The sequence below is a fragment of the Lissotriton vulgaris genome, chromosome 3_1 (assembly GCF_964263255.1).
Source record: "Lissotriton vulgaris chromosome 3_1, aLisVul1.2, whole genome shotgun sequence".
In the NCBI taxonomy this organism is placed as follows: domain Eukaryota; kingdom Metazoa; phylum Chordata; class Amphibia; order Caudata; family Salamandridae; genus Lissotriton; species Lissotriton vulgaris.
Window position 1 is genome coordinate 83485246 of NC_141689.1, and position 14367 is coordinate 83499612.

Consider the following 14367-nt stretch of genomic DNA (forward strand, 5'->3'; position numbering starts at 1 on the left):
TTCCATGTACCCTAGGTGCATTTCCAATTGGTACTGGGCCACCCTATCAGACCCTGTAACTCCGGGCATGGGTGTACCCAGGGCTGCCAGGGGCTGAAGCATGTATTATGCCACCCCTGGCTGGCCTATTAAATTTGACACAACTGGCTGCATGACAGCTGGGGCAAAGTCGTGTAATCACCCTTTGCTGTAGATATAGTATACCTATATCTAACCCTAAAATGGACACACAGATTCCTATCAGTCACTCCTATGGCAGGCCTTGACAATCCTGAAGGCAGAGTGCTTGGAATCGTGTGAGCTGGTGCTCTGGCGTGAGCTGAGCCTGTCTGCAGCTTGCGGAACCAAGTCCTAATAGCTGTTCCATGATATCGCATACCATATACTCTCAAGTGCATTATAATCCTCGCGGTTAAATGCTATCTTTGGTATTGCTTTATCAAAACATGTCGAGTAAGGTGTCATACGAATTGGAATACTAACCCCTCGCCAATTCTGGCGACGGGGTTAGCATTCCACCCTTCTAGAGGGACACGACATGTATGTAACTGTGAACTCCGGTTAAAGTTAAACGAAGCCTCAGCTCCACAAAATGGATGCTGCCACCACAGACACGAGTCTGACCCCCTACAGATGGGAGTCCTTCCAGCGAGGGGAGCCTGGACAAAGGGTTTCCTGTCAGGGGCGGTGCTAGCACCGTCCCAGACATGGTTTTGTGTATCCTGGGTAGGCAGGGCTTTACAGGAAGGTGACTGCTGAGTGGCACCCCGGTGCTCACTACGCATAGGCCAGTCTGAACCAGTTCCAGGGGCACACCAGCCCCTGGCCTGGGGAAGTCCGGCATGGGAGAAGGGTGTAACCACCCCCCTCCTAGTCCCACCCATAGGCAGGACCTAGTCACCGGGTCAGCCCCCTTTTTTAGTATAAAGATAGGAGCGGGCCCCCTGTTCAAATTAGATCATCTTTGGAATCAAGACATGACTTTCTTCGAAAGGACATCAAGTTTCTTCTTCAAGATTCTCCCTTGTGGCTAAGGAGTAGTCACCCTGCATCAAGCGGGCACCATCCTAAGAACACTGCGGTCTGCTGCAAGTCCTTCTTCACGAATCAGACGACCCAGCTCGACGAGACCCGGCTTCCCTGGCACCTCTGACCTCTACTCACCTCAAAAGCAAAGCTGGGAACTGTAGGTGCGACGAGACCTCGAGGGACCGACGATCGCCAAGACTGCACGACTTCCTTGTAACAAGCCCACCGAGTCTTCCACTGGTGAGTGCTTTGGGGTCCGAGAAGCCCCAACCCTGAGCAGCTCCAGCACCGAAGATCAGCCCTCCAGCATCTCCACGATCTGCGTGGGGCCCTTCTGCTTTTGCGTGCTCACCGCGCTGTGTGGCTACTAGCCGGCTGGCTTGTGGCCTTCTTCACGACGCCCGACGACATCACTGCTGCTGGTCTGGTTGCTCCAGACTGGCCCTTGCTTCCTTCTTCAAGAGAGACACCCCGGCCCCTCCTGGTCCACTCCAGACGCCATTTTGAGTCCACCGCGTGGGCTTGAATTTGCCAGAGCTTTGTTGCCCAATCCTGGGTCCAGCGACGCCGACAGCTTTAATCTTCGTGGGACAGCTCGCTCCTCCATCCTGGTCGCCGACAACGCCTCCTGGTCCTTGAGATCTGCGAGCCCAGCATCACCCTCTCACCTAGTCGAGGTGGCTACCATCCGGTACCCTCCTGGTGCCCACTGACTACTGGCTAGTAGTCTCGAACTTGGTCCCCTCTGCTTTCAGGTGTCATCTTCCTTCGATCCAGGCTTGGATCCATCGAACTTTCTTCACTGGTCGCCTGCCAGCAACTTCTTTCTTCCAGGCTCCTGGTCCGGCAACGAGGATTCCCGACGTCTTTTGAGTCCTATGCAGCTGCAGCCCCTGGGCTAGGTAACTTCGGCATTTCGGTGCCCCAGCATAGCCTCACTATCCAAGGGTCAGGATCCACTTTAGTTTTCTCCCTACCAGGTCGGGTTCGCCCGAGAACACTAACTTTGCAATTACTAGCTACCATAGACTTTGTCCCGCATCACGCGTGAGAGTGCACACTCTGCACCCGAGTCCCCTAGGCCTCCTGTAAGTAATCTGAAGGTTCTATAGTCAAGTGCTAGCGATTCCTAAGCCTATTAGTACTGTACTTACCTGCTAGTAATTTCGCATTCCACTTTCAGAGTATATGGTTTTCCGTGCCCCTAGGGGCATTTGTATATACTGTGCTAACTTAAGTATTTTTGTAAGAGTTTTGGTTTGTGCTTAGTACCCTGTCCTCATAAAGAGTACAGGGCTGTTGTGATTCTTAATAAATATCTTGTTTATTTTCATAACACTTGTGTGGTGTCCTTTCACTTGGTGTTCAAGGGGTATATGTGTGGTAAACAGCTGGCTTAACACGCCCTCTCGAGTCTTTAGCCTTAGACTGCTCGAATCCATGCTACTAGGATAGCTGGTCTATAAGGTTGACTTACAACCAATCATCAATAAGGGTTGCTGGACTGATACATAGTGTTCGCTAGAATAGTGAGCACTGCATATCAGGCCACCTTCTCACATGAAGCATGACACTCGCAAGGGTGTGTGAGGCCCTTACATCCAACAAATTGGATACCCAGGGTAGCCCTCCACTGAGCACTACCCCTGCCCTTCCCGTGACCTCATCTTTCCCTTCTTTCTTTTAGGAACAGCCTAATTGTTTTTGTCAGTTACTCTCCTTTGGGGCTCTCACAGTGGCTGGACCTCTCATTCTCAATTTTCCGTGAATGGCAATTAAAGCCCTTGGATCCTAACCTGATCCATTACCTCCCCTCCGTTTGGCATATTCCATGGGCATAGCCATGAGCCGTGAGGATAGCTCCGCCCGCTGCGGCACCAATGACTTTAATGGAGACTTGACGGCCTTCCAAGACAATCTCCTCAAAATCCGTACGGTCTTCCTGAGGGAGTTTTTCCACAAAACGCTGTAGGGATCTGTCATATCGCCCCAAAAGGGCTTCCGCGTTGGACACCTTGAGAAAGGAAGATTAAGTAGTACAGACTCTTGTGTCTTGCTCTCCTTGTCTGGAGGTACCGTGGAGGAGGAGACCGCAATTGACTTTCGCCGCTGAAATTATTACTGAGTCCGGAGGCGGATCAGCTCTGAGCGATCGATATTTCTTGAGGATCCTCGCCGGAGCAGCTTTTACCCTTGCTGGAGAGAGAAACACCTCCATCACCGGCTCTATAATCCCAGGTACCAAAGGCAACCGAGGTTTGGGTGCAGACCTTTGATGCAGGGTTTCAAAGATCACTGAGGTCTTTATCTGTGGAGTTAAGGGCACTCCCAGTTTCAGAGCCCCCCTACCCAGTATGTCCTGAAACGTGAAGATATCTTCAATTGGAGATATCCTTGATGGTGGAGAGTTCGTCAAAGTAGGCGAGTAGTCTCTATGAGAGCGTGTAGGAGAGAATGGAGTTGAGATCTTCGTTCTCTCCTTCTGCTCCTAGATCTTGTTCTTCACCTGGTGGACCGCACCCTGGAATGTGACCTTCCTCTGTGCCGCACCGGGGAGCGTGATCTTTCTCTGAGTCTCACCGGAGAGCGTGACCGTTCTCTACGCCTGGAGATAGGCTCTTGCATCCGCTGTCTCCTTGTCTGTAGCCCAGTGGTGTAGTGGCCTATACCATCTTGGAGACAGCCTGGGCTACTTCTGTGCGGTGTCCCTCACTGGGGAGCGTGCAGGAGATGTTCTATCCTGTTGTCCATGCTAGGGATGTGCAGGAGAACGCATCGATCCCTCGCTGTCGGATGAATAAAGGACTACATCCGGTGATCCGCCTCAACGAACAGGAGAGGAGCCTGAGGGGGATGAAGACAGGCTCACAGGAGACGCTGGGGATCTCGAGTGACTGAGAACCACGGTGTTCTGATGTTCTCTTCCATTTGGTAGAGCGACTGACGCTTACTGGAGTGTTATGTACACCTTCCGCAGCTGAGGCTGATCTTGGAGACCTCTGCGATCGAGGCCCATGACTTGGAGCCGACCGACTCGACGTCTTGGTCTGCTGTGCCACTGCTGGCTGAGACTGGTGGGATTGTACTGAAGACCCTTGCCTAGACGACATCTGTCACAACGTCGAACGCCAGGGAGGCGACGTCGACAGAGGCCTTGGCGACGTCGACGGAGGCCTTCTCGACGTAGAGTGTCGATAGCTGGACGCCAACGGAGGGTGTAAAGACGCTGAATGCCCTCGACTGTACTCCGATGGATGTCTCTACGTCGAACGCCAATGTCCTGGTGGCGATTGAGAGTTCCTCGACGTCTAGCGTCGATGATGTGACGCCGACAGAGGATGCCTCGATGACTGGATGGCGACGGAGGATGCCTAGACGTCGAAGACTGGACCTGAGGCTTCGACGGTGGAGGTCTCGACGCCGAGTTCCTCTGCTCCAACTGAGTCCTCTCTCGACGCTGCACGTTGCCCGGTTGACGGCAGCGGAGTTACCTTGACTCTCGATGTTGAAGTCTTCACAGTCGAGGGTAGTTGACTTGTCGTCGGAACTTTCGACGTCGATCCAGACGCCAAAGGAGAGCAAGTCGGGACATCTCTTGACGTAGACTGCGTCCTCCGCTTTTTCGGTCTCTTTGGAGACCTACCTCTCTCAGAAAGTCCATAAATTTGAATTTTTTCTCTATCCTTGAGAGTTCTCCTTGACAAGGACTTGCAGTGATCACAATTTCCTGCAGAATGTGTGTCAGGAAGACAAAGGATACACACAGGAGGTGTCAGTCCTAGCCTTTTTCTTCCCACAGAAAGGGCAGGAGTCAAAAAGCGAAGGCATTTTGAGAAAAGATTTATCTTTTTTGAACTCAAAAAAAGGCAGCACTATCTCTCTAAGACAAAAAACTGTCGAGTGAATACAAAAATTGAAGTAAATCACCAAGAATTTCTGACAAAGTAAAAAAAGGTGGTAGCTGTTTGAACAGGGTCCTGACAGAAGGAGCCGGAAAGAACAACTGACCTAACTGTCACCCCTGAGACATGATGGGAAGCCTGGGGTCATGGCTGCCTTAAAGGCAATGTGGCAGTTTCTTGCTGAAAATGCTTTCAGTTTCTGTATTATTGCTTCTCAATGCAGCCTAGGGCTGACAATGTCTTATGAGCAATTTTCAGGCTTTAGGAGGGGTTTTACTCATTGAAACACAAAGTTAAAGGACTATTTGACCTAATGTGTTTTTGTTCCTTACTAATTGCTGTACTTATATAAGTGTTTACATTGTCTAGCCTTGGTTTTGGGGCTGCATTGGTGTGAGAAAAAGGATATATGTACGTACATATATAGGGAGCGAGATATATGTATTTTTACATATATATTTTTATATTTTTTCCGGGGTCCCGCACATGGCCGGAAATATTCAGTGCTTATGACTATTGATGAGGATCCCCTGGAAGAGAATCACGGGTTGCAACGGCAATGTCCCATCCTCCCCATCCCCGGACTTCCACTGCACACAGGTCCTGAGTTGGGATCCCGGGCAACCTCATCCTTCTTAACGCTCCCCAGCTTCGGCGGGGGCCAGGGTGGGGTCCTGGCACCCTGCAGGATCAATTTCACGGCGCACCCAGACTGGTCTTTTTTAGGGGCAGCACCTGGGACCTGACCCCACCCCGGAGGCATCTGAGACTGGCAGCGGAGCCCCAAGTGCTTTGTCGGTCTTCTTTGGGGGTCAAATCTCGCCAACCTTCTGGGGCCATATCTCAGTCCCAGGGGGTACGATCTCCATTTTCACATCTCATTACTCCTGGTGGCGCCCCCTCAGCCACTGGAAGCACTCTCCTTCGTCCTCTGGGCCTCTCAGAGGGGGTATTCAGCAGGGAGCTGTTTTCACTGGCTCCGTGCCCCAACGTTTTTGCCTGTCTATCGCCCTGCGCCTCACTTCTGCTTGCGCAGAGGCCCAGGCTGCTGCTCACTGGTCCTGGACTCTTATCCTGGCGCTGTTCAGGGCCCTAGGGGGCAGTCAAGGGGTTCCTCCTAACTAGCCATTGCTAGGCTCCAGCACCTTCTGCTTCAGCAGACCACACCCCAGAGCTTTTGTTCCTGTGCAAGCACTTTTAAAAAGTTGAGTGGGAGGCTGGCAGGAAGTCTATGTTGGTCCTATCAAACAGTGACATCAGTTCCCTGCCCCTGCTCCCGCCTTACTGTCAAACCTCTGGGTTCGTTCAAAATGGCATCGTCCAGGGTCTCTGGCCACATGGTCTCTAGAAAATACCCCCCCCCCCTCCTCCCCCCTCAATGCCTTCCCTCCTTAGTGCTGATTCAGAAAAGGGGGTGGTGATGAACAGAGTGTCTGAATTAAGCAGACCACTCTTACCCAGTCCAAAGATCAGGGCTTGATCCATCACCGTTTTTTAGCTCACTGCACCATCCCAGCTCAGAACCTGGCTACATGCAAATTAGTCTGTTCCTGTCCCAGTGCATGATGGGAACAGGGCAAACCAAACTACCAAGCCAATTCTTATACTGGGAAGGAAACAAGCTTCCGGGGACCGGTTTCTGGCATTTCAGCCGTCGTCGGCCTGGCTTGCTTGAATCCTGATGGTGCAATGAGCAAGGGACTCACATCTGAGTACACCCTTCCACGCTTATGGTGGACAAAATGATTCAGAAAATCCCCTCCCCCCCCTCCATGCCTTCCCAGCATGTATTAGGCCACCCCTGGGTGGCCATCTAAATCTGACACAACTGGCTGCACGACAGCTGGGGCAAGGTGGTGTAAACACCCTTTGCTTTAGATATAGTATACCTATATCTAACCCTAAAAATGGACACACAGATTCCTATCAGTCACTCCTATGGCAGGCCTTGACAATCCTGAAGGCAGAGTGCTTGGAATTGCGTGAGATGGTGCTCTGGCATGAGCTGAGCCCGTTTGCAGCTTGCGGAACCAAGTCCTAATAGCTGTTCCATGATAACGCATACCATATACTCTTAAGTGCATTATAATCCTCGCGGTTAAATGCTATCTCTGGTATCGCTTTATCAAAACATGTCGAGTAAGGTGTCATACGAATTGGAATACTAACCCCTCGCCAATTCTGGCGACGGGGTTAGCATTCCACCCTTATAGAGGGACACGACATGTATGCAACTGTGAACCCCGGTTAAAGTTAACTCGAGCCTCAGCATCACAAAATGGATGCTGCCACCACAGACAAGTCTGACCCCCTGCGAGTCCTTCCAGCGAGGGGAGCTCGGACAGAGGGTTTCCTGTCAGGGGCGGTGCTAGCACCATCCCAGACAGGGTTTTGTGTATCCTGGGTAGGCAGGGCTTTAGAGGAAGGTGACTGCAACTGGCACCCCGGTGCTCACTATGCATCTGCCGGCTAGAACCAGTTCCAGGGGCACACCAGCCCCTGAGCTGGGGAAAGTCCGGCATGGGAGAGTGGTGTAACCACCCCTCTTCCTGGTCCCACCCCTAGGGCAGGACCTAGTCGCGTACCCACCCCTTTCTTTAGGATAAAGGCAGGAGCGGGGACCCTTCCAAATTAGATCTTCTTTGAATCAAGATACTACTTTCTACGAAAGGAACTCTCGACTTCTCAAGATTTCTCCCTTGTGGCTAAGGAGTAGTCACCCTGCATCCGCAGGCACCATCTAAGAACTCTGCGGTTTGCTGCACGTCCTTCCTCCGGAACCCGACTGACCAGCTCGACGAGACCCGGCTTCCCTGGCACCTCTGACCTCTACCTACCTCTACAGCTAAGCTGAGAACCGTAGGTGCGACGAGACCTCGAGGGACCGGCCATCAGAACTACACGACTTCTATCCAGCACGACCGCCGAGGGATCTTCTGGTGAGTGCTTTGGGGTCCGAGAAGCCCCGACCCTGAGCAGCTCCAGCACCGAAGACCAGCCCCCCAGCATCCACGAGATCTGCGTGGGGCCCTTCTGCTTTTTTGGCTGCTCACCGCGTTGTCTGGCTACTAGCCCGCTGGCTTGTGGCCTTCCCGACGACGACCGACATCACCACTGCTAGTCTGGTTGCTCCAGACTGGCCCTTGCTCCCTTCCAAAAGAGGAGCACCCCGGACCCTCCTGGTCCACTCCCGACGCCATTTTAGGTCCACCGCGTGGGCTTGAATTTGCCAAGACTTGTTGCCCCAATCCTGGGTCCAGCGACGTCGACAGCATCAACCATCGTGGGACAGCTCGCACCTCCATCCTGGTCGCCGACAACGCCTCCTGGTCCGTGAGACTGCAGAGCCCAGCGTCGCCCACTCACCTGGTCGAGGTGAGTACCATCAGGTGCCATCCTGGTGCCCATCTGATCACTGGCTAGTGATTCAGGACTTGGTCCCCTCTGCTTACAGGTGTCTTCCATCTTCGATCCAGGCTTGGATCCACCGAACAATCTTCACTGGTCGCCTGCCAGCAACTCCTTTCAGGCTCCTGGTTCGTCAACGAAGATTCCTGATGTCTTTTCAGACCTATGCAGCCGCAGCCCCTGGGCTAGGTAACTTCGGCATTTCGGTGCCCCAGCATAGCCTCACTATCCAAGGGTCCAGATCCACTTTCGTTTTCAACCTACCTTATCGGGTTCGCCCGAGAACACTAACTTTGCTTTTACTAGCCTCTTTAGACTTTGTCCCGCATCCCGCGTGAGAGTGCACACTCTGCACCCGAGTCCCCTAGGCCTCCTACTAGTAATCTGAAGGATCAGTAACGTAGTCCTAGCGATTCCAAAGCCTATTAGTCCAGTACTTACCTGCTAGTAATTTTGCATTCCACTTCCATAGTATATGGTTTTCCGTGCCCCTCAGGCATTTGTGTAAATTGTGCAACTTAAAGTATTTTTGTTAGAGTTTTGTTGTGTGCTTAGTACCCTGTCCTCATGAGAGTACAGGGTGTAGGAAGGTACATCCTGACTATGGTTGCCCCCAACTTTTTGCCCTGTGTTTTAGCTGGTTTTGGACATAGTCGACCTGGGACCCTGCCAATCAGGACCCCAGGCCTACTGCTCTCTCTTTAAAATGGATTCCATGTACCCTAGGTACATTTCCAATTGGTACTGGGCCACCCTATCAGACCCTGTAACTCAGGGCATGGGTGTAGCCAGGGCTGCCAGGGGCTGCAGCATGTATTATGCCACCCCTGGCTAGTCACCGGGTCAGCCCCCTTTTTTAGTATAAAGATAGGAGCGGGCCCCCTGTTCAAATTAGATCATCTTTGGAATCAAGATACCACTTTCTTCGAAAGGACTTCACGATTTCTTCTTCAAGATTCTCCCTTGTGGCTAAGGAGTAGTCACCCTGCATCAAGCGGGCACCATCCTAAAGAACACTGCGGTCTGCTGCAAGTCCTTCATCACGAATCCGACGACCCAGCTCGACGAGACCCGGCTTCCCTGGCACCTCTGACCTCTACTCACCTCTACAGCAAAGCTGAGAACCGTGAGTGCGACGAGACCTCGAGGGACCGACGATCGCCAAGACTGCACGACATCTTTACTGCAAGCCCACCGTGTCCTCCACTGGTGAGTGCTTTGGGGTCCGAGAAGCCCCGACCCTGCGCAGCTCCAGCACCCAAGGTCAGCCTCCCTGCATCTTCACGATCTTCACGATCTGCGTGGGGCCCTTCTGCTGTTTGCTGTGCACCGCGTTGTTTGGCTACTAGCCGGCTGGCTTGTGGCCTTCCGAACGACGCCCGACGACATCTCTGCTGCTGGTCTGGTTGCTTCCTTCTTCGAGAGAGGCACCCCGGACCCTCCTGGTCCACTCCAGACGCCATTTTAGGTCCACCGCGTGGGCTTGAATTTGCCAAGGCTTTGTTGCCCAATCCTGGGTCCAGCGACGCCGACAGCTTCTATCTTCGTGGGACAGCTCGATCCTCCATCCTGGTCGCCGACAACGCCTCCTGGTCCGTGAGATCTTCGAGCTACAGCGTCACCCACTCACCTTGTCGAGGTGGCTACCATCCGGTGCCCTCCTGGTGCCCACTGACTACTGGCTAGTAGTCTCGAACTTGGTCCCCTCTGCTTTCAGGTGTCATCCATCTTCGAGATCCAGGCTTGGATCCAACTGAACTTTCTTCACTGGTCACCGGCCAGCATCTTTTCTTCCGGCTCCTGGTCCGTCTACGAGGATTCCCGACGTCTTTTCAGACCTATGCAGCTGCAGCCCCTGGGCTAGGTAACTTCGGCATTTCGGTGCCCCAGCATAGCCTCACTATCCAAGGGTCAGAATCTATCTTCGTTTTCTCCCTACCAGGTCGGGTTCGCCCGAGAACTCTAACTTTCTATTTCCTAGCTACCATAGACTTTTGTCCGCATCTCGCGTGAGAGTGCACACACTGCACCCGAGTCCCCTAGGCCTCCTAGTCGTAATCTAACGATTCCCTAGTCAAGTCCTAGCGATTCCAAAAGCTATTAGTACTGTACTTACCTGCTAGGAATTTCGCATTCCACTTTCAGAGTATATGGTTTTCCGTGCCCCTCGGGCATTTGTATATACTGTGCTAACTTAAGTATTTTTGTAAGAGTTTTGGTTTGTGCTTAGTACCCTGTCCTCATAAAGAGTACAGGGCTGTTGTGATTTTTAATAAATAACTGTTTATTTTCATAACACTTGTGTGGTGTCCTTTCACTGGGTATTCAAGGGGTATATGTGTGGTAAACAGCTGGCTTAACACGCCCTCTCGAGTCTTTAGCCTTAGACTGCTCGTATCCATGCTACTAGGATAGCTGGTCTATAAGGTTGACTTACAACCAATCATCAATAAGGGTTGCTGGACTGATACATAGTGGGCACTAGAATAGTGACCACTGCATATCAGGCCACCTTCTCACACAGGGCTGTTGTGATCTAAATAAATACACTGTTTATTTTCATAACACTTGTGTGGTGTCCTTTCACTTGGTGTTCAAGGGGTATATGTGATGGTATAACAGCTGGCTTAACACGCCCTCTAGAGTTTAGCCCGAAGACTGCTCTTGTCCATGCTATTAGGATAGCTGGTCTATCGGTTGACTTACAACCAATCACCATAAGGGTTGTTTGGACTGATACATAGTGATCACTAGAATAGTGAACACTGAATATCAGGCCAACTTCTCACACCTGGTGCCTGGCACCCAGTGATCGCTGCTGATGGATGAGCCTGTAGCCCCACCCACCTTTTCATCGTGATGAGGAGATCTTAGCTTGTAGAAGAAAGGTTATTAATCCATCCTGCTAAGGTCAGCCTTCAGCCAGGGTCTGGTTATGGCTGGCTCAGAGAAATATGACAGTTCTGGATGACCCAAAAGCAGTACAAATATGACTTTGGACTCTGCAGAATACTCTCTCACATCCATCACAGCAGACTTTAGTGCGTGTCTGGAATCTGTAGGCCTTATGAAAGTTACTCTAGCCCACAGGCTCCACATCCCCATAGGGGAATAATGAACTAAAAAACAGTAAAACACAGACTTTCCCAGACATGTTACTTTCCAGTGTATAATGCCTATTCCAGGTCACCACCCAATTCTGCATCCTAAGTCCTGCCGCACCATTCACTCTGTAGCTGCTCCTGGGCTGCGAACGCAATCTCCCCTGCGCAGGCCCTACATGAGTGCACACGCATGTACACCTGTGTTTGCATGTAACCAGCCCGGTGTCCCTTACTCCAGCTGCTGCGCAGTGGCCTGGCCAAGCCAGGGGGCACCAGAAAAATCCCCATGCAGTTTTTCATCCTGAGTTCACTGTGGGTGAGTCCCAACTTATGAGGCTCCCCAACAGTAAAATCTCAACAATTAGGTGCTCAAAAAAGCAAAAAATCCGGACAACCCAGAGTCAGAACCACCTTCTAACAGTGGCCAAAGCGTGGCAATTTGGTTTTGTCCCAATGCAGTTTAGGGAAAGAACATAGGGCCTGGGTACCTGTTTGGAAGAAACCCAGGGCACACTCAAAGTACATCAGCACTTTGGCAAAAAAGGGGGGGCAATTGTGTAAAAAGAGGGCACTTTCTTGGACCTTCGCCTCCTCCACCCAAGAGGTGGCGTTGGCAGAGGTGGGCAGAACTCTCCTCCTGTCTTGGTTTTCAAGCCGATTCTCCCTCGCTAAGTGGGGGGTTAGAACCATTGGGGGCCAGTTACTGGGAGCAGTAAATGGCTGGGTCAGCTCACAAAGGCTGCAAGCCTTTGAAGCTTCTCTTTCGTGGACCCCACCAATCCTGGGGGAGGAAGCTTGGCACCTCTACCCAAGAAGTGCTTTGTTTCAGGACACTGAGTGTGGACGGCTCTTGACCCAGGGGTCCAGAAACATGTCTGGGGGAGGCAGCTGTCAAGCAGCCAGGAAACTGGAATTGGGTCTTTTTTTCAGGGGGCATCTCCAAGATGCCCTATGAGTGCATTTTTCATTAAATCCAACACGGGCATCAGTGTGGGTTTAATGTGCTGAGAAGTTTGATACGAAACTTCCCAGAATTCAGTAAAGCCATTATGGTGCTGTGGCGTACGTAATGACAAACACCCAGACCATGTACTCTTTATATCTTTATTGCACTTACAATGTCGAAAGATGGATTTCCATCACTATAGGGGTACAGGGCTCATGCACCTGTACACTCACCAGTTGTATAGTGAACACAGCTATGCAATGCAATAGCTGGTTTCCTGCAATTGCAGTGTGTGTAAGGTACAGGGCCTCGAAGGGTGGCACAAGAAGTGTTGCAGCCCTTAGATGGCATTCGCTGGTCACAGTGCCCTTGGGACCCATGGTACCTTTTACAAGGGACTTGCATGTGGGCAGAGAATTGCCAATTGGTTGTGCAACAGAACAGTTTTAGGGAAAGATCATAGGTCCTGGGTGTAGGAGAGTAGGGTCTGCAATCCTATGATCACCCAGATTTTTTGCTTTTGTTTCACTGGTTTACGACTTTCTCTGGCTGTGGGCCTGCCAATCAGACCCACAGCCTGGCTGTTCTCTTTCTAAATTACCTCATGTACCCTAGGTGCATCTACCAATTGGTACTGGGCCACCTTATCAGACCCTGTAACTCAGGGCATAGGTGTACCCAGGGCTGCCAGGGGCTGCAGCATGTATTATGCCACCCCTGGCTGGCCTCCTAAATTTGACACAACTGGCTGCATGACAGCTGGGGCAAAGTCGTGTAATCACCCTTTGCTGTAGGTGTAGTATACCTATACCTAACCCCAAAATGGACACACAGATTCCTATCAGTCACTCCTATGGCAGGCCTTGACAATCCTGAAGGCAGAGTGCTTGGAATCGTGTGAGATGGTGCTCTGGCATGAGCTGAGCCTGTCTGCAGCTTGCGGAACCAAGTCCTAATAGCTGTTCCATGATATCGCATACCATATACTCTTAAGTGCATTATAATCCTCGCGGTTAAATGCTAACTTTGGTATTGCTTTATCAAAACATGTCGAGTAAGGTGTCATACGAATTGGAATACTAACCCCTCGCCAATTCTGGCGACGGGGTTAGCATTCCACCCTTCTAGAGGGACACGACATGTATGTAACTGTGAACCCCGGTTAAAGTTAACTGAAGCCTCAGCTCCACAAAATGGATGCTGCCACCACAGACACGAGTCTGACCTCCTGCTGCTGGGAGTCCTTCCAGCGAGGGAGGCCTGGACAAAGGGTTTCCTGTCCGGGGCGGTGCTAGCACCGTCCCAGACATGGTTTTGTGTATCCTGGGTAGGCAGGGCTTTTCAGGAAGGTGACTGCTGAGTGGCACCCCGGTGCTCACTACGCATAGGCCAGTCAGAACCAGTTCCAGGGACACACCAGCCCCTGGCCTGGGGAAGTCCGGCAGGGGAGAGGGGTGTAACCACCCCCCTCCTGGTCCCACCCATAGGCAGGACCTAGTCACCGGGTCAGCCCCCTTTTTTAGTATAAAGATAGGAGCGGGCCCCCTGTTCAAATTAGATCATCTTTGGAATCAAGATACCACTTTCTTCGAAAGGACTTCACGATTTCTTCTTCAAGATTCTCCCTTGTGGCTAAGGAGTAGTCACCCTGCATCCGCAGGCACCATCCTAAAGAACACTGCGGTCTGCTGCAAGTCCTTCATCACGAATCCGACGACCCAGCTCGACGAGACCCGGCTTCCCTGGCACCTCTGACCTCTACTCACCTCTACAGCCAAGCTGAGAACCGTGAGTGCGACGAGACCTCGAGGGACCGACGATCGCCAAGACTGCACGACATCTTTACTGCAAGCCCACCGTGTCCTCCACTGGTGAGTGCTTTGGGGTCCGAGAAGCCCCGACCCTGCGCAGCTCCAGCACCTAAGGTCAGCCTCCCTGCATCTCCACGATCGGCGTGGGGCCCTTCTGCTGTTTGCTG

At 51.9% G+C, this 14367-nt stretch overlaps 1 protein-coding gene across 1 annotated transcript in view; it reads right to left on the reverse strand.

Moving 5' to 3' along the window:
* LOC147725993 (uncharacterized) overlaps positions 1-14367 on the reverse strand; it is a 273904-nt gene that overhangs the window by 240957 nt on the left and 18580 nt on the right. The window lies entirely within an intron of this gene.